The sequence below is a fragment of the Varanus komodoensis genome, unplaced genomic scaffold, assembly GCF_004798865.1.
Source record: "Varanus komodoensis strain SLA01 unplaced genomic scaffold, ASM479886v1 scaffold10, whole genome shotgun sequence".
In the NCBI taxonomy this organism is placed as follows: Eukaryota; Metazoa; Chordata; class Lepidosauria; order Squamata; family Varanidae; genus Varanus; species Varanus komodoensis.
In genome coordinates this window covers 31,168,139-31,192,333 of record NW_025335269.1, presented here as the reverse complement: position 1 = coordinate 31,192,333, position 24,195 = coordinate 31,168,139, and the positions used below count along the sequence as shown (strand labels likewise).

Here is a 24,195-nt window from a genome sequence, read left to right as displayed (position 1 = left end):
AAGACTACACAGTGTGGCCTGTTTGTCCCAGAGCCAGCAGCAAGCATAACAGACGAGCGGGCACTCCCGGGCTCCAGGCCCACTTTCTCGGGTCCTCTCTCCCCCGTCCTCCTGCAGGCAAGCCAGGGGACACCACAGGGGCACTTCCGTTTCCTTGCTCCCCGCAACCGCTGGTGGCAGGCAGTAGGGGAAATGGGGGACTGGTGGCTTGGTGGTTATGACAACCAGGAGGACACCCTCCCCACTCCAGCTTGAGACAGAGGACATTTCCATGGGAAGGCTGATGGGCAGCCGAGATGGAGGGAAAGTGCTGAAGGGAGGGAATGGAGCAGGGAGGGTTGGGCTCGGCTGTGGCTGCTGCCCAAGCAAAGCACAAACCAGAGCTGGGTAATCGGAGTGACCCGAGAGAAAAGAGAGAAAACTGATGGAACTGCTCTCCAGCCAGAGTGCGCAGGGCCTTCTTACGGTTCCTCCCATGCCTGCTGTTGTGCTCAGGTGGTTTCAGGGAATGCTTCAGAAAGAGGGGCTTGTCTTCTGGCTTCTTTGAGAGGTTTGGGATCTTTTGCTGGGGTCTTAACACGTGGGAGCTTGCCCTGGCTTTACTTTCGCACAGGCGCACAACACATGTACAGAGCAAAAGAAAGCATATGCAGAAGAAAGCATAGAAGAGGAACACAATTCTAATGCTGTCTAGGCAGCAAATATTCCTAGTGCATCTCAATCTTACTCTGAAGAGGTAAAGAACCTTCCGCCATATGGACAGAAAGAAGCTAAGAGGAAAAGCAAGGGACTCCCGGGCTACTACTTGCCAATCGGCTCTCAGCAGCAGTCCCTTGTCTAGGCGGGAGGGTCGCAAACGTTCCATGTCCCAGGCTGGATGCCAGATCCGTGTTCAGAGCTTGCACGCTTCCAGTATCTACGCCTCTGGTTCTTACTCTTTTTCCACATCTTTGCTTCTACAGGAGCAGGAAGGCTGCTATAGTTTCTCAGACATAGACTAATTACTTGATGGGCGCTTGATTGCTCTTGACCTTAACTATTGCTGTCTGCACCTTGGCTATGTCTGTTCTCTATGGGTAAAAAAACATGTGCTCTTTGTATTTGCTGGCTGCTGGATGGGGAAAATCTTTAGAGAGATTAGGCAAAACAACCATGCAAGGATTACTGCCATTGTCCTGAGCCAGCACAGTAAGTGCTACAAACCTGGAAAGCTCCCCATCCCTGAACTTCTGCTTTCCCAACACTTCTCGTGGCTTGTGAGCACGCCCATATGGCACCAATATCGGTATTACTTGTATGCACACACTGCCCTGCATGGTGCTGACGAGCAGGGGCTCGCTGCTACGCACCGCTTTCTCAAGCCACGTTCGGGACTTGGGGTGGTGATGCCAGGCAGCTGCTGGAACGCCAGCCCTTCAAGCCCCATCTGGCGTGCTGAGGGCGGCTGGCTGTTGCCGCCACTGCCAGCACTGCTGCTGGGCTGATGGGATGGACCGAGTTGCAATCTGCTCAGCCTCTTTTAGAGAAGAACATTCAGCGTGTGGCTTGACCTTCCTTCCCCTGTTACCACCCTCTCACCCGCTGCTCTTTGAGGTTGGGAAAATGTCCTCAGGGAGAGATAAATAGGGCGGTCTTGAGATAAGAGACCTGGCAGGCCAGGACAGAAGGTGTCCTGAAGCTGCTGTAGCCTTCTGCCTTCCCCCTTCTGAAATGCCCCAGTTAGGTGGATGAAACAGCCATCTAGCAAAAACACAGACGCTCCACTATTCCTCTTGCTCTGCATTGGATGCCAGTGAGCCTCTAAGTTCGGGGGTTTATAGGCCTCCCGATGCAGTTTCACTCTAAGGCTGGTGACTTCCAGGGCTGCCCAGATGGAGGCAGCAGGTGGATCGGATAGCCCTGGCCCCTGCAAAGCAAAGGGCCCAGGCCTCAACTCCATGTGTGCACCACTGGCACCTGTCCCCGCCTTGCCACTGGGGTTCCCCTCCAACAGGCCCTAGTAGGGGCAGCATCAGGGCCTCCACATCACACCCTTCCCAGGCCCTGTAAACTCTCTGGGAAGGCCTGGTGAGTCCGCAGGTTCCTCGGAGAGGAACGGAAATTCACAATTGCTCTTCTAGTATGGCAAATGTATAGCTCTGGCATTTCATTTTTCCACTAAGCCCTTTTACAAATGTCAGCAGACTAATCAAAGATCAGTAATCATTCAGTAGTATGACAGGTGAGCTTTACTCACGAAGACTTCAGGAGCATTTTGTAGCTCTGAACCTTCACCCTACTCCACTTAGAAGCATTTTTCCAACCTTAACATAGTAGCAGCCCTTTCCATTCAATAAGCCAAATAAGGAAAAAAGAGTGGGGAGGGATGTAGGAACCCTCCAGACTATTCTTACAGTAATTAATAATGGATACCATGGGAATAGGTTAAACCGTGGAATTTGATTCCACAAAATGTAACAATCGCCACCATCCTGAATGTCTTCGAAAGGAGCTTAGATAAACCCTATGTCTCCCCTTTTAAATTTTCATTAGATAGAAGTTTAAAATTGAGGATTGGCTCAGTCATCAACTCAAAAAGAGAATGCAGCCAGGAGTGAGACTTGGAACTACAAAAGGTAATCAAGTGTAAGAATATTTCAAGGCCAAGATTATCCATACTAGTGTATTCCTAATTGCTGTGAATGGACACAAAAGTAGGACTGTGGAGAAAATGGACAGGAAGAAAATTGATGCGCTCGGTACATTGTGCTAGAGAGAAGCTTTGTGAATACCCTGGACCAACAGAAGGACAAACAAGTGAGTCCTAGATTGAATCAAGCCAGAACTTCCCTTCAAGGTTAAAATGATGAAACTGAGGCTGTTGTACTTTGGGGACATCATGAAAAGGCAAAATTCACTCAAGAAGGAAATAGTGGTAGGAGAAGTCAAAGGCTGTAGTAGAGGAAAACTAACTATGAGATGGATTGATTCCATGAAGGAAGCCACAGCCTTGAGTTTACAAGAGCTGAGCAGGGCTGGGGGGGGGGGGTGCATTTTGGAAGGGATTCATTCACAGGAACTCTGCCACTTAGGGACAACTTGGAGGCACATAATGACACACGGGCCGGGTTCACATGTCGTAACAACCAACGTGTCACCATGTGGCTTCCATGGTGTGTGGTTTCTGCCCACATGTGCTTGACAGAAGTGTTAGTAGTTTCTACACTAGCTTGGTTTCCACCTGATAGATGTGAAAGGATGATTTGAAACAAGGGAGTAGAAAGATTTAAAAAGGTAACAAAGGAGAGGAGGGGCTAAGATCAGATAGCACAAGGTGTGAGAAAAGGCAGGATGGCCAAATACTGACTCAGTGACTTCCTGATCGTTTATTGACAAGCTTGGCAGAACGAGATGAGCCTACTGTAGCCCACTGGGGGCAGGGCTGGATTGGGAAGAAGGGCCGGTGCTGGAGCAGCGCGGAGTAGGCGGGCGGAAAGAGTGTAAACTCCCGGTACCTCAGCCAATCAGGGGAAAGGAGGAGGGAAGAAGCGGCCGGGAGCAGAGTTCAAAAGGGGGATGTGAACAGAACAGGTGAACAGGAAAATGGGAAGGAAATCATTTCTTTCTGTTCCCTTTGTTGCAATAAAGTTTTAAAAAGAACTCTCTGCATGCTTGGAATATTTTTCTCTTCCGACAGAAAGGAAAGAGTGATTTTAATACACCCTACTTGCTCCATCCCCCTGCTGTTGGCCTGTATCTCGTCAGCCATCTTACCTGAAATTCAATCCCTGGCTGTATGGCTGGACTGGTTCTTACAGCAGCTGCTGCTCTTTCCAGGGGGCTCTGTGGTAGCTGCATACCAGGACTATAGAAACCATGACGCCAGGAATGGAAAAAACCAGGGTGAAACATGGGCATTATAGAACAGGCTGTTGCTTTTTATTGTAGTTTCTAAAAATCAAACATAGCATGCTGAAAAACAACGGCAGGGTTCGGATGACGTGGCAGAGCATCCTGCACAAGAAACCACCATGGCTTGTGTTGTGTGAACACACACGTAAGACATGATTCAAGACGTTTCTGCAGGAGCAACCCCCGTGCAACAGCCCTTGTTCCTACAAAATGCACTTCTCAGTTATATGCAGCCGCTCTTGTGCCTATTCTACGCCTCTGCTCTGCCTCTGCTCTGGTGCCTGCAAAATACTCAGCTCAGTTCTTTGCAGGAAATTTAAAGGTTAATTGCCTTTAAGTACCCTTTTATCTCTGATCACTGATGGGAGGTAATGACAAAGGAGGCTTGCAAGCCCAGTGGAAAAGCTGTGGGGGATACAGCGGGTCCACTGGACCCAAATTTCTCCATTGCTGCCCTAAAGTAAAAGTGATGTGTCTTCAGTTTTGGTAATCATTTTAGAACACTCATAAAATATGAATTGTCTGCAGATGATGGTTCTTCTGAGGAATATTAATAACATCAGATCCCAGAGCAGGAAATTACTCCATTACTTATCATCTGCTACAAAATAGAATGATTACTCAACATGTATTGAAAGAAGCACCACCAACTCTAACGCCAGTTTGTGAAGAGAAATATGAGACAGAATCACTGTGGCCACAATCCGCTGGGATGTGCTCCTGTTGCAGTGAAACGAATGGGCGGTGGAACAACAGCCATTTTGGGGCCAGTCCCTGGAGCAGGCCACTTGCCACGAGTCCTCCACCCTCTCCCTTAGGTGGCCACCACACACGCTCTCTTTGGCTGCCTCAGCTGGAAGTGTTTGCACTTCCGCCAGTGTAAGACCCCTGTAATTAAAAGTGTGGAGGATTGGCAGCCCAAAGCTCCAGCTGACCCTCCCCCTTATGGCCACCCACCTTACATCTTTCAGAGGGGGCTCTTAGAGAAGGCACAGGGAGGCATATATGCAAGGAGGCATTCCTTCAGATATCCTGCTCCCAAACCATTTACGGCTTTATATGTTAACGTTAACACCTTAAATCAGGCTCTGGCTTCAACTGGGAACCAGTGGATGGTGTGTCCTTGCCCCCCAGTCCTCGTTAGCAGCCTTGCTGCCCTTCTTCTTTTGAGAAGAGGTGCCACAGCCTGTGCTCCACCAAGCACAGGGGTGATGCAGGTTCTTTCTCCATGTCTCTCTCCCCCACCCCATCCCTCCCATAGATCAAGTGCTCTTCAGGCACATTGCCCCTAACAGTGCCTAGCTCTGCAGAAGGGCCCCTCACAGCTGGGCATTGAGCCCAGATGGCTCTCCGAAAAGCCCAGCCAGCTGCCTTTACTGTCCAGCACAGCTCTACAGAGAGTCGCCATGAAAGGATCCTCAAGGAAAGCCAGAGGGCAGGTGGCAGCTCCGGAGCGCGCCACAGCTTGCTCTCTCCGCAGAGCATTTGCCACAGCAGGAGAGCAGGGCTGGGCGTCTCAGGGACCTCACTGCTGTGCTGCCAGGCTGAGCAGCAGCTCCAGAGGGCCTTGCTGGCCCTGTTCTCTTGCTGTGGCAGCCAGTGGGGCTTTCTGGAGCAGATCCAGGGGGCGCGCTTGCTTGGCAGCTACTACCTGCTGGGCAGTACCTGAAGGGGGTCTTCCTGGCATGAGGATGAGGAGTGTGCCATTTGCCCACTCCACTGCCCAGTGCGGGAGACCCAACCAACCTTATGGAAGCTCTAGCTCTGCAGCTCATAGTATGGATGGAGGACTCCAACCCTGCAGCCCACTTTCTAACAGACATCTTAGATTCATGAGGAAATGATTACGTGACCTGGAACTTGAAGAAGACATTTCTGTTCTGCCAGAATGGAGATGAAGTCTTGTGTTAGAGCTGGAAATTTGACTCACCTGCCCTTTTCAAATGTCTCCACAGTTCTGGGCAGAATTTATACTGCTGTATTATGGATTTGGCTTCCTCTGGGGAGAAAAATGATAACAAAACAATAGTGTTACTTTCTTTTTGTTATAGGAAAGGTAGGAGCAAGCTATGAAGACATATATTCCAAAATAGGTTCAGAAAGAGTTGACTGCTGACTCATTTTGGTCTCTGCAGATCTACTTCTGAAATGAGTCACAGCGCAACAGAACATAAAGAATGTGTCTCCCTCCTTCTTATGGATTGGCCAGGTCATTATTTCCCATATTTTCCATGTGTGTATAGTTATGATAATACTCTTTAAATTCCACCTGCACAATGCGACTTTCCTGTTCTCTCTTCCACCCTGCAGCTCCCCGTGTGTGCCTTAAATTTGCTCTGGAGGGTCCACCAGCCTTCTGGAGCAGATTGGGGATGAGATTATGGAGTGCTGCCGGAAAGCGGGGAAATCCATTCTGCTTGCAGATGACCAGCGTGATATTAGCCATGATAATTCAGTTACATCCAAATGAAGTTAGTGAGTGGTTAGCCCCATGGAAAGCAACTGAAGTCACACTCATGTCAATAGGGACAGGCATGGCTAACTTAGTTTGGTCCCCATCTATAATCAGGAAGATAACCTTGTTCAGCATCATAAAAGTCGGTGAGGGTGAATTGAACCTAGTCCTGAATGGGGTTGCACTCCCTCTTAGGGACAAGGTCCGCAGCTTGGGGGTGCTCCTCGACCCGGAGCTTTCATTGGAAGCTCAGGTGACCGCAGTGGCGAGGAGCGCTTTCCTTCAGCTTCGGCTGATCCATCAGCTGCCCCCCTACCTGGAGTACGACTGCCTTGGGACAGTGACACACGCATTGGTGACTTCCCGTCTCGACTTCTGTAATGCGCTCTACGTGGGGCTACCCTTGAAGACGGTCCGGATACTTTAATTTGTTCAAAATAGAGCTGCCAGGCTGCTGACGGAGACTGGGCGTTATGTTCACATGACTCCAGTCCTCCGGCAGCTTCACTGGCTTCCCATTGAAGTCCAGGCCCAATTCAAGGTGTTGGTGATGACCTATAAAGCCCTAAATGGCTTGGGTCCTGGTTACCTGAAGGAGCGCTTACATCCATATATGCCCGCCCACCCCTTGAGATCTGCAGGAGAGGCCCTTCTCCGGGAACCCTCCGTGAAAGAAATTAGGAGGGTAGGTACTCAGAGGAGGGCTTTCTCTGTGGTGGCACCCAATCTATGGGATGCGCTCCCCAGAGAGGTCCGCCTGGCACCGTCGTTATTTGTTTTTCAGCGCCAGGTGAAGACCTGTTTATTTAAGCGTCATTTTAATTGTTAATATTATGCTTATTTTATCTGGCCGGGGCGACTTATTTTATATTGTTATTTTTTGTATTTTAACTTGATGTTGTGAGCCACCCCGAGGCTTCGGCGAACGGGGCAGCATAGAAATGTTTTAATAAATAAAATAAATAAATAAATATTGATAAGTGTCATAGTGCAACATTAAAAAAAAGTATCCATGAGAGACAGACTGTTTAAAAAGAAAAAGAGAGCTTCAGGTTGCATTATTTCCAATGGTGTGTGTGCACTCATATGTTCTGTCCCGTTGTCATATCTGACCAATAGGTTTTGTATGATTCTGAAAACAGAAATCATAGTGGCATAAATGTGCCCACTATGGGTTGTGGGGTGTCTCTCATGTTTCTTTTAGCTGCCCCCCCAAAAGGGAATCTGTTATGGAGACCATATGGAATGGATTAACTCCATAAAGGAAGCATGAATTTACAAAAGCTGAACAGGGCTATCAAGGGCAGGACTTTTGAGTCATCTCACCACAAGTTGCAGATGATGGCACATTGACTCAGAAGTTAGCCCCGCTGTGTTAAATGAGTTTTATTCCCTTGTGATTATTCCAAGGATGCAGGTTTACGCATTCTCTGTATTAATTTCAGTGGCGTTTAAGTATGTCAAACCTTCTCATAAACACATTGTATGGGACAGTTCACATAATCAGAATAAGCCACTGTAGCTAAAATAAGTCACAGTTGCTTATTTTGGTTATGGAAACCAAATTTATATGTCTGTATAGCGGACAGCATAAAATGAATACCACAGATAAAATTTAAGGGGGAATAAAGACAGTTTAAAGTTGCAAATGAGAATCAACAATGGGAATACATTTGGCAAAATATAATTTGAAAATGTGATTTATGCATTATTGTAGTGACATGGGAACTCTTTCCTGGTTGTGCATACATTGGTAACCTATGAATTAAGTAGCCAGCCATATGAGTGAGCAAATTTTATAACTGGGACTAACTGGGGTAGGAGGGGAGGGGGCAGCATCTGCATGACTTCAGAAGCATAAATCAAGACTGAGACATAAGCTCAGCTGAATGACTATATTTAGTTTGAGTTGGTGATGAGGAAGGAAAGACAGAAAGACAGAAAGACAGAAAGAGAAGTGTTGTCTGGGAAGATCAGCAGCAAAGTCTGGAAAAATGATAATCTATCTGGAATAAATGTAATGGAAAGTGGGTGTGAGTATGGATACTCATTTTTCTCTTTAGCAGCTGTTAAAATACAGCATGACATTTTTTTCCAGTATTTCTGGCTAGACTTTGATTTAACTGTGTGAGCTGTGAGTGAACAGTAACTGTTTCTCATTGGCATCCCGGGCAATGCTTACAAGGCCTGCTTACGACCGAAACCATGCAGGCAACATGTGAGAACCAGTCCTTCTAACTACACTGGTGGGAATCAATCAATCAATCCTAGCAATTCCTTTGTGAAGCAATTCTTTGCGCAGTGCAAGCTTTCCTGTATGGGGTTGTAAATCTGTTGCATCTAGTTTTGGTTTGGTCACAGAATTTAGTCCAAGCACGTATTATTTAGTATTCATGCAAGCTCTCCATGCGGGAAGCTCTGCATTATGTAGGGACTCTCCTTGACTAGAGAAGGCTCCCAGTTCAAATCCTTGTCCTCCAGCTCCTGCAGAACTGATGGGTTTCTATGTCCATGGTGGTGGGGATGTGTGTGGAGGTGGACAGAGCCAATACAATTGTCCACGTGATTCTAATCCATGTGAGCTGAACCCATCTTGAAAGCCATGGAAACCTCCTTCTTGGGAGGAGCAGCTCCAAAAGCCATAACAGTTCCTCCAACATTGTGGACTATTGGAAGCTGCCTTACACTGTCAGACCCTTGGTCCACCCAACCTATTTAACTAAGTCAGTCAAACTTACACTAATGGCAACAGCTCCTCAGGGTTTTAGGCTGGTGTTTTTCCAGCCCTGGAGATGCTAAGGACTGAACATGAGACCTTCTGCATGAGCTGTGGCACCTTTCCTTGAGCAACTCAAGCTGTAGGGCGGCTTCCCCCAAGCGCCTTCAATTCCTTGGAGAATAACTTTTAGCAGCAGCACCAAGAGAGAGGAGGCCCCCAACTTCCTGTTTTTCTTGACACCTTCCAGATCTATTCTGTTGGAGATGAGAAAACTTGCGGAGGGTGCCAGGTTGGCAGAAGCTGCCCCAAGGTGGTGGCCACCCTTGTTACATTGACCTCCACAACTAAGATACAAGAAGCCACGCTGAGACTAGATGGGTGCAGACTGATGCAGAGGGCCTAACCGGTTCTGTGGCTTGAAGACAACAACAATAAAAGGAAATTTATTGTATTTTATTTAGCTCTGTCAGGTACTTCAGAGAGCTAATGCCAGTTAGAGATGATACTGTATGCATGCATGCATGCATGCATGTTTATATATTATTTCAATAAGAATAATGTTTGAAGAAAAGAAGAAAAGAAAGGAGAGAGAAAAGGAATAAAAGGGATAAAGAAAAGAAAAGAAAATAGATAAGAAACACCAAGGGATCTTAAATAAGTATTGTATAGAATATCAAATATAAAAGATTTTGCTGTATGTCAGTGGTTGTTCTTTCTACTTTGATCACATTTTTTGACATTCAGTGAAAATTCATTGACATTTTCTTCTCAATTGTGATTCTTTAACTTTGCTATTCACCTGGACGCAGCTTATTCTAACAACAGTGCATTAATATAAACATTAATCCCTAGCATGTTCTCAGAAATTCTATTCCCTTTATATGTATATTTTCTGTTATTTTCTCCAGTAAAAAGTAGGTCATGTAAAATACAATTTCCGCTTATCATTAAATTCTTTGGCTATTATCTATTTAGAAAATTAGTCAGTCTTGCCCTTACATGTACTGCAATACTACATAGTCAGCTAACTTACTTTTCCAATCTTCAATAATTAGTCTTTCTTCTGCTTTCCATTTTGAGTTAATTTTAACTTTAGCCACAATTGCTGTGTACTTAAATAATGCTCTTCATTAACTCAACTTACTATAACAATGAGAATCAGTGCATCTCTGAACAATATTTTCAGAAATTCTATTCCATTTATATAACTCTGCTTGCTGTCACAGTGAAGCATTTGTGAAAACATTAACCTCTAACAAAATTTTCAAAAATTCCACTCCGTTTATGTATAGATTTTTCTATTAATATTATCCCCATTATAAAGTAACTTGTGCATAGTATAGTTTCCACTTATCCTTGAATTCTTTGGTTGGTTTTCTATTTACATAATTAGTCAATAGAGGAGACACTATTGGGGTAGACGGCAAGAAAACTGACCAAACAGGAGACTTTTGCGTCTTTTTGGCACGATGAATCTCTTTCACATGGAAGACAAAGAAAAGCTTTGGACTGCAATCCCGCTTGCAGGTTGGCTACTTAAATCTGTGGGATTTCAAAACCTAGCTGTGCACAGGCTTGCAAATAATTTAATAGGAGAATAGACCTTTCTAAAGGACCTTTCTAAGAATATAAATAAGATGTGGTTGTGATATGGAGGTAAAGGAAAGGAATCTGATAGAAAATCCATGATCAAGCCTATGCCAAGCTGGCTGCTACAGTAATCAGAAGCTAAAGTGCGATTCATAAATAGCTTGTTTCATAATATGCGGTGAATACATTAAAGTGAAATGACATTCACTTCTGTAGCAGCTAAGATGAGAAAGGAGAATCTCTAATGAGTTAAACCTTTTAACTCTCTTGTGTCTGGTTGTGACCTTGCACTCTTGCATTTTTCCAAGACAGAAAATGGGCAGAGTTTGGATTATGCAATTAAAGGATTCCATTTTAAAATATTGGACAGCAACTGAGTTCACACAGTTGCTATCCTTGACAACCAGCCTTGTTGATCTCTGGAAAAAGAGGGGGGTTAAAAAGCAAAAAAAAAAAAAAAAGGCCAGGGCAAGCCTGAAATGGCTTGCTAATGTGGCAAGGGGGTGGGGAGAAAGACCTCTTCCTTTTGCATTGTCTAGGGGAGGACTAGGGGAGGGGGGCAACAACCCAAGATGAGGGGAATCATCTGTCAGGCTTGCTGTGGGTTGTTATGCATGCCACCAACCTACTGTGGCTTTTGCCTGCCTGGATTACTGGGATGTGCAGACGTGCACAATATCCTCCTGTGCACACAGACCACCGGGTAACATCGGGTAACATACCTTTGTGTTATGAGCAACTTAAAACAAGCAGAAACACTCATTTCCAGAATGAAGCTAGTTAGTAGAGCTCACACGCTAGCTCACTGCCAAGCTGTTCTGATCTAGAAATGAGTAATCCGGCTTGTTACCAGGGCTACTTTTGGAAGTGCAAAAGCCCCTTTGTGCAAGTGTTCTCTCCTGCTTGCACAAAAGAAAGCGTGTGGAGGCAGTACAGAATACTGCCCATCATGTGTAACTTGGTATTTTCTTTCACCCTTCAGGACACAATGCAGCTGTGATTCAAAAAAGTAGGATTTGTCTAGCAGAATCATTAGATGTGGTCACGCAATTTTTATTTAAGAACAAAAGTTTCAGTTCTGTCATTATAGGACTACGTAGGTCACAGATGTTGGGGTGGCCCTTCAAATGTGCTAGATTGCCGTTCCCACCAGTCCTAGCCATGGGTGGGTGTCCAGCAACTTCTGAAGAACTGAACATTACTCATCCTTGAAAGAGAATAAGGAGTTGAGGAGTTTTATTAAAATTCTGCATTCAAATATTTAATAATTCCTACAGAGTGGCAGGTGGTTTTTGGAGATTTGCCAGGTGGCAACTTACTGAATTTCAGGTGTCTGGCAAAAACCTTCCTTTTCTGGGGCACCTTTGGTACCATCTAGACTATTTACATTAGTGCATGGTTTTAATAAATTGATGTTTATTTTATTGTTATTTAATTATTTCATTCTGACTTTATTTTGTTTATTTATTGTGAACTTTTAATTGAATTATTTTATTAATGCTATTTGTTGATTTTATACTGTAATGGCCACCTGGAGGGCATGCTGCGAACAGGTGGCTTTTCAACAAATTTAATAAATGAGGGAGCTCTTTTCTGCATTTCTTTTAACCATCTTGGTTGGTGAATATTGGCTATCAAATGTTAAAAAGTGCTAATCTGCAAAGAATGCTCTTGAGAAAACCTCTTAGACAAAGGCTTTAATTCCACAAATGGAACCCTTAAAGAGGAGATTCTTCATTGCAGTTTCTAAGATGAAAAATTTCCACTCAGACGCCATGGAAAATTAATCTACCATCACCATTTCAAGTTAGTTTTTATAGACTTACTGGCTGTCTTTTCTGTAGCAGCACTCTGGTTTCCCTCCCATGAGAGGTTCGACTAGCTTCACTCTTGATGACTTTTAGATAGGTAGCGAAAACATTTTTGTTCTGTCTGGATTTTACTGCTATCTTTAGCCAAGATCAGAGCTATTAATTCTGTTCTGCTTAATTTTAATGTTCTGCCATTGTTTAAATCAGATTTGTGGGTTGCTGTTTTTTGTTTGTTTTTTGGTACTTTGCACTGGAAGTGCTTGTTAGGGCTGTAATGACTTAATGTCTTCAATAGTTAGATGCAGTTCAGTCTAGCATTGCAAGAACATGCTTCAGCCAGCCTTGGGCTTGTGTGTTGTCTACAACTGGAGTGATTGTGAGATCAGAAGCTTCTGCTTCCATGTAAGATTAACCACAAGTTAGTGCATCTTATAAACCCTAGACTGCGGTTCTTATTGAACAAGGTTAGCAGAAACAAGTTGGCTTCACAAGATGTGGTTTGAAGTTGGGTACTTTGCCTAGGTTTAGATGGCACAGCTCACCATGATTCATCAAAAATGGAAATGAACTCCTCATGGTTATGCTGGAGAAGATTGGGGGAAGGGAAATGCATGAGCCACCGCAGTTAATTCGCAGGATGCAGAGCTCTGCTGGAGCAAGGAAATCATGCAAGGGGGAGAAGCTTTAAAATCGTGAGGGGTCTGGCAAGTGTACCTGGAGCTGGAGGTGGTGGATGCTATGTTGCCCACCACTGAATTAACAGTGCATCCAACTGTACGAGCCTTATTTTTCACAAAATACGGACACTTGACCACATTTTAGATGCTACCAAAGAACTGTACAGCCTGTAAGGCTCAAAGAAACACAGAACAAAATCTTCAGTTAATCTGACCTGTCAGGATTGCTGTACCGGGTCAGCAGGCAATCCTTAACACTGACAGAAATGCAATGTGGTCTCATGTTTGTTTTCTGAGGCAGGTGGGACGCCCAGTATCTCATTAGTTTGACTTTGAATTAGTGCCATAAATCAAGAGATCAGCACAGCTGCTCCAGCAAAGCAAGGTGGAGTGCTTCCTTGAATGCCATGCTGCTTTATTTCTGTCCAGTTTTCATATTTTGGGGCAGGGCTGGCTGCATATTTGAGAGAAATTGCTCAAATATGCTTCACAGATCTGAAATGGAAATATTTTGATGTGGCCACTTTAGACAGTCATGACAGCATGCATCAGACACCTCAAAGCACCACTGGCAATAGAAAGTCACATCAGCATAGGTGGTATGACGCTACAGTTCATTATGAACCAGTATTTCATACTCATTTGCACAATCTGCGTACAAATTGGACAAATATATTAAACCATTTTATATTAATTTTGAGCTTCCCACTTTTCAAGTATAATGGTTCTCGCTCTCAGAATCAGAGGACAAGGAAAAAAGTAATTTTAACTGTTATCCTTGCTTTTTAAGTCTTGTCTAGGCACCCCGTCTCATTACTGTTGAATCAGTAAATGAGAGAAAAAAATGTGCTTGCATTATAAAACATAACACTGTTGGTTCTCCTGGATATTTCAGCGGCTTTCAACACCAATGACCATGGTGTCCTTCTGGACAGGCTGGCTGGGTTGGGAGTTGGGGGCACTGTACTACAGGGGTTTCGCTCTTACCTGGCCGACCATGTCCAGATGGTGGTGCTGAGGGACAGTTGCTCTGCCCCATGGTGATCACACTATGGGGTTCCTCAGGGCTCTGTACTGTCCCCCATGCTGTTTAACATATACATGAGACTGCTGGGAGAGGTCATTTGGTGGTAGCTTTAAATCTCTTTCTCATCTAATGCAGGTGAGGCAGTTTCCATTCTGAATTGCTACTTGAGATCGATCATAGGCTGGATGTGGACCAATAAAGTGAAGCTCAGTCTAGATAAGATGGAGATGCTGTTGGTAGATGGTCCAACTGCCTAGAAGGTGGGCCTTCAACCTGTCCTGGATGGGGTTGTACTCCCCTTAAAGGACAGGGTCTGTAGCTTGGGGTGCTCCTGATACCAAAATTATCACTTGAATCTCAGGTAGGCTTGGTGACCCAGGTAGCACCTTCCTTCAGCTTCCTTCCTTACCAACTCGGCCCCACCTGGACAGGCAGAGCCTAGTCACAGTCACCTAGACTTGAATAACCTCTCAACTGGACTACTGTAACGCACTGCAAGTGAGGCTGCCCTTGAAGACAGTCCGGAACCTTCAGCTGGTGCGAGCAGGGATGCAACCCCCTGTGACTCCAGCATGTCTCACCTTCATTGGTTACCAATTGAGCTCTGCCCCCATTTTAAGGTTCTTGTTTCAACATATAAAGCCCTAAAGAGCTTGGGACCAGGGCATCTGAAGGACTGCCTCCTTCTGCTGTCCTGCATACCCCCCTGCCCCACACCAATCTGCTCTGGACAGGCTACAGTCCTTCAGAGCTGATGGGTGGTGGAGCTGCTGGGGGAAGGGGATGCCTCTCGCCAGCCCTTTTTGCGCCATTGGTGGGTGGATACAAAGGCTGCCAATGACACGTCCTGAAGTCTATTATGTCACCTCTAGTATCAGAGGTTCTGTATACCAGTTCCTGGGGGATATGGGCAGGAGAATGTTCTTGTTTGTGGGTTTCCTATGGGCAACTAGTTGGCCAGTATGTGAACAGAAAGCTGGACTAGATGGATCCTTGGACTGATCCAGCATAGCTTTTTTTTGCATGCACAAAATAATTCCTGAGAATGGACATAATTTCTCTTATTTCATAGAACAGAAAGGATAGAGTAAAAATTATGTCCAGCATGTCCTCAAGTTGTGATCCCGAAGTCTTCTCCTGCATCATATCCACCGACTGGTGAAAGGCAGTAGCTCTGTGTATGTGTGTGTGTCTGTTTTTTGAACATAAACGCCTTTACAAAAGTGTGAAGAGACAGGAACAAGGGAATGCAACACGAGTCCATCGATGATGGTTATCTAAAATAGAACAGTAATTCAAAGGATCTGTCTTTCAGTCAGAACTGTCAATCATTAATTTATTTACGTGTGACTTACCAGGGGCTGTGGAGGAAAAGCACCATGGCAACACCTGCATTACGGGCTTGCTATCTCTGCAGCCACCTTCCTGAGGAAAAGCAAACATAAAATGTTTAAAATGCATGTAGCTTTTCAGCAGGAGCTGGAAACACAGCTGGGCCTTTGGGGAGGAAAAGAACATGATCTTAACCTAATTTCCTTTTTATAGCATATTAGATAGTTAGGTAAATGTATCTAATACTCTATACAGTTTTTGCAGAGTGTGCCTTATTTCTGCTATTAAGCAATAAACTATTTCTGATTTTGAAAAAACGAAGCACTGTTGTAAGTGTATTTCTTTTCACTCTAGCACAATTCCTCGGTTTTGACATAACAACTCAAATAGTTGTTTTTTGGCATAATTGGTAGAAGATTTGCAATGCTGGGGGCAGGGCAGGGATCTCAAAATGCTGTTGTCGTGATGGTTCCTTTCTTTTGATCTAATATCTTTGCATTCTTTTGGCATAACAGCTTGTTCATATATTTTGCTTTCCACTCTGCAATAAATGTTTCTTTTGAAGATTACATATCTCATATTCTTGCTATGGTAATAATGTATGTCAAGGGGGCCACAATGTTTTTATCCCCCCTGGGCTCAGGGGTCACATGCGATCCAGCAGTTGCTCTTTCCTTGCTGCTGGCTGTGGTAGGGAAAGCGCACTTTCCATGGGGACCTCCGGGGAGCAGAGAACAGACAGTGGGGAACTTGGCAGGGCAGTTCAGCGGTCGCAGGGAAACTTGAGGGGTGAGCAAAGGCCTTGGAGGAAGCCATGTGTAGGCTGTGGGCTGTACACCCCAATAAATGGGCTTGTTCAGGGATATTGTATAATTACATTTTTAGTCTACTTACCAGAAAGTTAGTTGGTTTTAATTAGAAACAGCAGTAGGTCCAGATGTAGAATAATAGCTACTATTTTTCCTCTCACATGCCTTATTTTTTTCAGTATGTCTTTCCCAAATTGCAAGTATATTAAAATAATCTCTCTCTCCCTCTCCCTCTCCCCCTCCTGCCTTCCCTCTCTGACATCTCAAGCCCTTGGTATCAATTGAATTTTACCTTTTATGCAAATTCTTCAGTGTAATGTAATATTGAGTCCATGTCAAAATAATTTCCACACACAATAACACACACAATGAAAAATAGTTTCTGATTTTTCAAATATATTCCCCTATATCAAAAGTGGTAGAAATTCTCAAAACTTGCTCTCAGCTTATGGTTAAATTTTTCACAAAGGAATTATAGCAGAATTTTTTATGACCAACATAAATTATTATTTTAGATTTATCTGACAAATATAATTTCAAATGTAGTACATTTTCAGAACTGATAGTCATGTTATTTTTTCTTCCCATGAGACATGCCAGAATAAATTTGTGACTATGCAATGCTTGCATGCCGAGTTAGGAGAAAGTCCTACAGCGGCCGGAACGCCACATCCAGGGCCCTCAGTCTTTAAGATGCCACAAGTCACTTTGTTGCTTATGCTGCACAAAGATAACATGGTTACCCCATTGGAAATTGCCAAATAATTGTAGATGGTCAAACCACAGAAGCTGCTAAATATCTTCCTCTATTCAGAACTTATTACAATGAATGATCATAATGTTACTTCTGCATACTTCACCGGCTCCTAATTTGACACCTCTATTTTGCAGTGTTAATTTTCTTCACAAATGTATCCTAAAGAGAAAAAAACTTTTCTAGTTATTGTTTTTGTTGATGCTTCAATGAAATAGCACACTTTCCTCACAAACAGACTGCATATCCAGCTGGACACAGCGGGGGCTAATTTCCCCTTGTTACCCCTCCCAGGTCTCAGTTATACAACGAGGTGGGCCCCACCATTCAGTCCTGGCTAAGTGAGATCTCATTTTGGATCAGCCTTGCACTCAGCAACGGGATTAGCTAGTAATAGATATTACTAATAAATTAAAATGTTATGCAAGTCAGACCAACTTCTAGGGGAGTTCTTGTTCTTTCTTACTTGCACTGGTAATACTTTGAAAACTGTTCCTTATGACACAATAAAACAGATTCAGTATTTTAACTCTTGGGATTTTTCAAAACTTTTCCCTCTTGTTGTTTTACAAAGGCCTTCATTTCCTAAGTTGAAGCCTATTAAGTTTCTCTGTTCGACATTATACTTCTAAGCAAAATAAAATGATTAAAATATCTCTTTTAATAAACAAAGCCAGAACCCTTTTGCAAAATACCATTAGGATCATATACACGCTCAAGTACTAATTTTCTAGTTTGCTGGGATAATGAGTAATCTAAAAGCACATATTTAAGTATACATAATGACTCTATTTATTCACTTGTCATTAGCAGTACAAAGGAGCTGAAATAATCTCCATTGCTATTCATTCCATAATGCACCCTCATCACTTCCATTTTTTTAAAGGCAAAGTGCACTCACTAAAATTATTGTGTAAAAAAGGATCTAGATATTGTTTCCAAGATATCAGGTTTAGTATCCTTACTGCAGAATGAGTTTGGAAAAAATAATGAGCTACACATCACATCATCTGGTTTATCCATTGTTGAGCTTCTCATGTTACAGCTCGAATGACAGCATTATCAAGTGACCTTATATTTTAGAGTTCATGAATAAAGAGTTCAGCTTCTTTAAACAATATGAGATTTTCAGACAGAAACTTGTGCATCCAGCTACATCAAAGAACCAGAAGCGGAAAAGATGTATCACCATCTATGCATTGGTACCAGCCATTTAATTTAATTTGTTCAAGCATTTTCAGGAAGATGTTTGGAATCCTTGCTAATGAATGCCATCTGGTCTTACACTGTCAGCAGGAAATTGTTGATTATACAACATACAAACAAAGATCTCAATTTTTGACTGGGTAACCTCCCAAATGGACAGAGGGAACACAGTGGACATAATCTACCTAGACTTTAGCAAAGCTTTTGCCATAGTGCCACACTATATTCTGATAAGAAAATTAGCAACACCTGGAGTAGATAGAAAAACTATTAGATGGATCCAGAATTGGCTGCTAAATCAAAGAGTGCTCATCAATGGCATCTTCTCAAACTGGAGGAAGGTAGCTAGTAGTGTGCTGCTGGGTTCAGTCCTGAGTCCAGTGCTCCTCAACATCTTCATTAATGATTTAGATGAGCAAGTACAAGGAAGGATGATCAAATTTGCAAATGAGACAAATCAGGGTGGAATAGCAAACACTCTAAAAGACAGAATGAAGATCCAGGGTGATCTTGATAAACTTGAATGCTGGGCTGAAAGCAACAGGATGAGATTCAGTAAGGACAAGTGCCAAGTCCTCCATCTAGGAAAAAGAAACCAAACCCATCAATACAAGACGGGGATATGTGGCTCAACAGAACTGAAGGAGAAAAAGGCCTTGGAGTAATTGTGGACAACAGGCTAAATATGAGCCAACAATGTGATGCAGCTGCCAAAACAGCAACTGCTATTTTGGGATGCATTAATAGAAGTATTACTTCCAAATCACAAGAAGTAGTAGTTTCCCTATACTCACTATTCAGACCCCATTTGGTATTGTGTCCAGTTCTGGGCACCAAGACTGAAGAAAGATGGAGAAAAAAGTAGAAAGGGTTCAGAGAAGGGCAACAAAAATGATCCAGGATTTGGAAACACTGCCCTTTGAGGAAATACTCAGAGAACTGGGTATGTTCAGTCTTGAGAAGAGAAGTCTGAGGGGGGACATGATACCCCTCTATAAGTGCCTCAAAGGCTGTCACAAATAGGAAAGTCAAGATCTCTTCTTGCTGATGCCAGAGTGTAGGACACAGAATAATCCATTCAAATTGCGACAATTCAGCTTCAGGCTGGACATCAGGAAAAGCTCCCTCACTGTCGGAATAATACAACAGTGGAACCAGCTGCCTAGAGAGGTGGTGGGTCTCCCACACTAGGGACATCCAAAAAGAAACTGGACAGCCATCTGAGTGGGATGGTGTAACTTGGTGTCCTGCAACAGCAGGGGGTTGGACCCGCTGGCCTTCATGGACCCTTCCAACTCTACTATTCTACAATTCTATAGCAGATGAAACAATTTTTTGAAAAACACATTGCAAAGTTAATTAGAAAGCATACTTGTCACCTTATAACAGTAGCTTATTGTGATAATTAACTAGTGCTTTCAATGAATCACCATTACATCAATGTAATGCATTACTTAAGTTCGTTACTGTTACTGTTGTACATTTCTATACTGCCTGTAGCCGAAGCTCTCATGTTAGTATGTATAGCCACCTAGAGTTATGAATCTAACACCACATGATGCCTTTCCCTTTTTTCCTCCTATTCCTGTCTATTCCTGACTGATGGGATCTGAAATCCAAAAACCTTTGGCAGGTATCACAGAGAGCAAAGTTGTGGTATTCATTTCACCACAGTGCCTCTATTTAAAATAACATGTGACATGCTGTCAGTGCAGTGGGCATCACCCTGCCGACTTCTCATGTCAGCAGCTGTCAGGAATGGTAAACTCTCATGGTGGTGATGGTGTCATGTTATGTCACATTAAACTTGACACTATGAGAAAGAGAAAAGGACAGAGATACAGGCCTGGTTCACATGAAATGGCAGTTCCTGGATTATTTAATCCATGCATTGATAGGGCTGCAGTGCCTCCCATGCTCTTGCCGTTTCCGTTTCACATCTGCTTTAGCAAACAACTTAGGAGCACTCTGCTGTTTGATATAAGATGTAACCCTGAAATTCTGGGTTGTTGAGGGAAAAACGTTCTGGATTCACATATTACATCCAGTAACGTTTTGGGTTGTTGGAGAAAGTGGATATGCAGAGGACGTGGTGAGTGAGTGGGAGGCAACACGCATGCTTGCTGCGTGAAGAACCAATGAACCAGGACCCCAAGCCGCAGAGGTTGTGTAAACTGATTTGGCCCTTGCTGCATTATTTGCTAGAATGTGAGGCACCATCTGTTTGAGTGCTTTAGAACTGAAGAGGTCCCAGGGTCTGCATTATGACAGGACTTAAACATGCTTATCCTTGTTTTAAATATAGGACTTGGTCGGCTGTTCACTTAAGAGGGAGGAGTATGGTTTGGCAGTCTTATTTCTGTATACTTCTGTCTTGTTTTAATGTTTCTATGCAATGGGATTTTTTCCCTTGCAAATTTTTCTATAAATACGTTGTGTTTTAAAAATAACAACTTCAAGTCCTCTAGTCAGAGCTTACATTATTCCTGCAGATGTTTGGAGCAGTCACGCTGCCACACCCAACTGCACCTCAAGTGAACAGCAAGTTTAAAACAGCAAGTTTAAAACAAGGAGGATTCTGTTGGTTGCTTTTGTTTAAATCCTGTCAGCCTCAGCCCTAAAGCAGCTGGGCAGATGTTTCACCCTCCAGAGCAGGTCTCCGAGTCTATCCATAGATGTTTCCTTTCAGACTAGATGAGCTGAAAGCTCATGTTCCATATTTCCCCCATCCCTCTCATTTAAAACAATGCCTGAGTATTAATAAATATGAGACACCAAATGTGAATTTTATTCTATTTTATGACCTCACTATTCATGTTGCATCATTTTCCTCTTTGAACTGCATGGCACATTTCCTCTGACAATCACAGAACACCTATAATAGACATGAATTATTAAGAGTTACTCTATCTGTCTTGGGCGTAACAGGAAAGTATAATTACTCCATGGGTAAAAAAGAAACCTGAAGCAAAGGCATGGTGAGTGACTTGCCCATGGTTTCAGTGAATCGGGACAAATGCATGTGACCGAGACCCAATACCATTTGAAAGACCTTTTCCACACAAGGCTGTTAATCACTATATCTGCTTTTGGTTTTGTCACAGAATTGAGATCTGTTCTATGCAAACAGCTTTTTCATTACTAACCTCTAGGTGGCACTGAGCTATAGTGAAATATCACAATTGCACAAACAGGGAAAATTTTTCTATAAATATGTTGTGTTTTCTTTGGCTTTTAAGACAATACTCTATTTTCCCTGCTCTAACCCTTCTGAACTACCTCCCTCCCACCCCATGCCAGAAAGTGCTTCAGGAAACTGTAAACAGCCATGACTAAGGAATCACAAGTATACAATAAATGCCTCATGTAGAAAAGCTTTAAAAATGAAGGGAGCAGGGAATTTACAGGATATGTAAAGTAGGGAGGAACAGGTGAGCACTTAGCCATATAGACTTTTGCCAGCAATGGGAGATTTATTTTCTGAGTGGGGAAGGGGCAGACAAATTACATTATGATTGCATCTTGGGAAGGAAGAGTTAACTCTTCCCTCCATCCACACTGCAGTTCCAATATTGTTATTTCTTGCATTTTAATTTTATGTTGTGAGCCTCCCCGAGGCTTCGGCGAATGGGGCGGCATAGAAATGTTTTAATAAATAAATAAATTTGGAAGAAGAGGCTGCATCTATTATTCCGTTTTAAAACTGATGCCATTTCTAACACCTTTCTGTCCCTGTCCTAAACTGGAATTTCTTCTCACACTGTAAATGTTCCCCTCACCTGAGATGGAGGAGATGCATGATATTTAATTTATTCATTTTACTTACCAGTAGCACTTAATATAGTAAGATCTCTAAACAGTTTACATATAATAATGATGAGTCACCTGGCCAGTTCCAGTGGCCTCCTTTCAAAACACTCATGAAAAAATCCCCAACTGTGTTCTAGTCCGTCATTCTTTCTGTTGTCTAGTCACAAAATTCTAACTTAGCAACCACTTTCAAAGCAACCACTTCACACTCTTCCAACAGACCACTGAAGTGCAGACCATCCTGAAGCCTTGGAGAGAAGTACTTCAGAGATGAACGGGGCTCAGGGGCAGAGCTTTTCTACATGAGGCTGTTCAGTGCTTTTTTTGTAAAAAAAATAACAAAAAAAGGTGCTGGAACTCCCGGCAGTAAGCGCGCGACCACACACAGCAATCCCAAACTGAGCAGCGGAGCAGCGTCCCAAGCCGAGAAAGCAGCACCCTCACTATCTCACTATCAAATAGCAGATAGCAGAGAAGAGCAGCCCGCAGACACTATGTTAATGAGGTTTGCTGCTGATCTGCTATGATTCAAAATCACTTCGTAAAATCCCTTGGAAAAAAAGGTGCCGGAATGCCGTTCCGGTGCGTTCTATGACAAAAAAAGCCCTGAGGCTGTTAATTCACTGCGTCTGATTTCAGTTGCATTAAAGAACTGAGATCTGAGGAGTATTTCCTTTCCTGCTTTTCTACTGCAAAACCTCTAAGTGGCACTATAGTATAGCAGAACAGTGTAAATACAAGCTTTCTTACATCATCAGAAATAATACTCTGTTTTGAGCTTTTCTACACAAGGTATTTGTTGTACACGCATCGCTCCATATTCATAATTACGACAGCACTTTTTAACTAATTACAGACACAAGTGAAACTGGAAGGTCACAATATTGGGAACCTGGAAGATCCCGGGTCTAGTCCCCAGGTGACCTTGGGCCTATCATTCACTCTCTGCCTAACTTACCTTCGAGGGCTGTTGTGAGGATAAAATGGAGCTATGTAAGCCGCCTTGGGTTCCTCAGAAGTTGAAAAGGGTGAGACAGAAAGATGATGATTATGATCCCATACACAGGCCTAGATCCCAAAGGAGAGGAGGGCAGTCACTCCTCCAGCAGGCAATTTGCAGCACCTATTTTAAAAAAAGACAGCATTACACCCAACCTATGGAATGCGCTCCCCAGAGAGGTCCACCTGGCGCCGTCGTTATTTGTTTTTCGGCGCCAGGCTAAGACCTTTTTATTTAAATGCTATTTTAATTGTTAAGGTTTATTTATTGATTTTAAACTGACCAGGCTGTTTCCACTATTTTATGTATTTTATTTATTCTATGTATTTTTTGTTTGTATTTATAGGCAGGATTTTAATTATTGTAAGCCACCCCGAGGCTTATGCGAAGGGGGCGGCATATAAGCAGTCTAAATAAATAAATAAATAAATAAATATGTGCCTAAACAAACGTAAGTAAGAAGCAAAGCAACCACAAAAAGGCTTCATGGAGAATAGCTAAGAGTCAGTTTCTGTGATAACAGTCGGAGAAGAGATTGGCCTTGTATCTTTTTTATCTCTAGTTGTGAAAAGATCCAAAGTTTTATTTCTCAATCTGGAGTTGTTCATTCTTGAGGAAGAACCTGCATCATTTCACTGCTGGGGTAAAAGGCAAAGCTACATAGTACCTTTAGAAGTTCCTTTGAGCTCATCTGATGTAGGTTTTTTGCTTTCTACAGAGCTAGCCCTAGTTTATAGCTGTGTTTTTCAAACCTTTTTTTCCTAGTGCATGGTAAACAAAACCAGTGATTAGACTGGGAGAAGGAGTAAATTAGGTAATTTATGGTTCATGGACGACAGAAGGCTTTTGACAATTAACAGTCTGTGTGGAAAACACTTTTTCCATTGTGATTGGAAGCGTATAATTTGGTTTGAAATTATAATCAGTATTCCTAAATCTTGCCATTTTGATCAATTAATGCTGAACTTGGGATGCTCTGATTCTAGGCCTTCTCTACATGAGGTTTTAAACCTCTGTTTCACTGAGGCTACTTCTGTGTTCTTTGCAGGATTAAGAGTGACTTATTCACATGTGTTCTGTTGTTTTGTTTTCCTGTTTTTCTCCCCTCTTCCTT

General features: G+C 43.2%; 1 long non-coding RNA gene across 1 annotated transcript; it reads right to left on the bottom strand.

The window, feature by feature from the left end:
* Positions 1-5,821: 5,821 nt before the first annotated feature.
* Positions 5,822-23,118, bottom strand: LOC123017692. Its single transcript, XR_006413646.1, has 3 exons — positions 23,040-23,118; positions 15,526-15,595; positions 5,822-5,890 (listed from the first exon to the last, which is right to left on the bottom strand). It is a non-coding gene; the product is annotated as an uncharacterized LOC123017692 (long non-coding RNA).
* Positions 23,119-24,195: the final 1,077 nt, after the last annotated feature.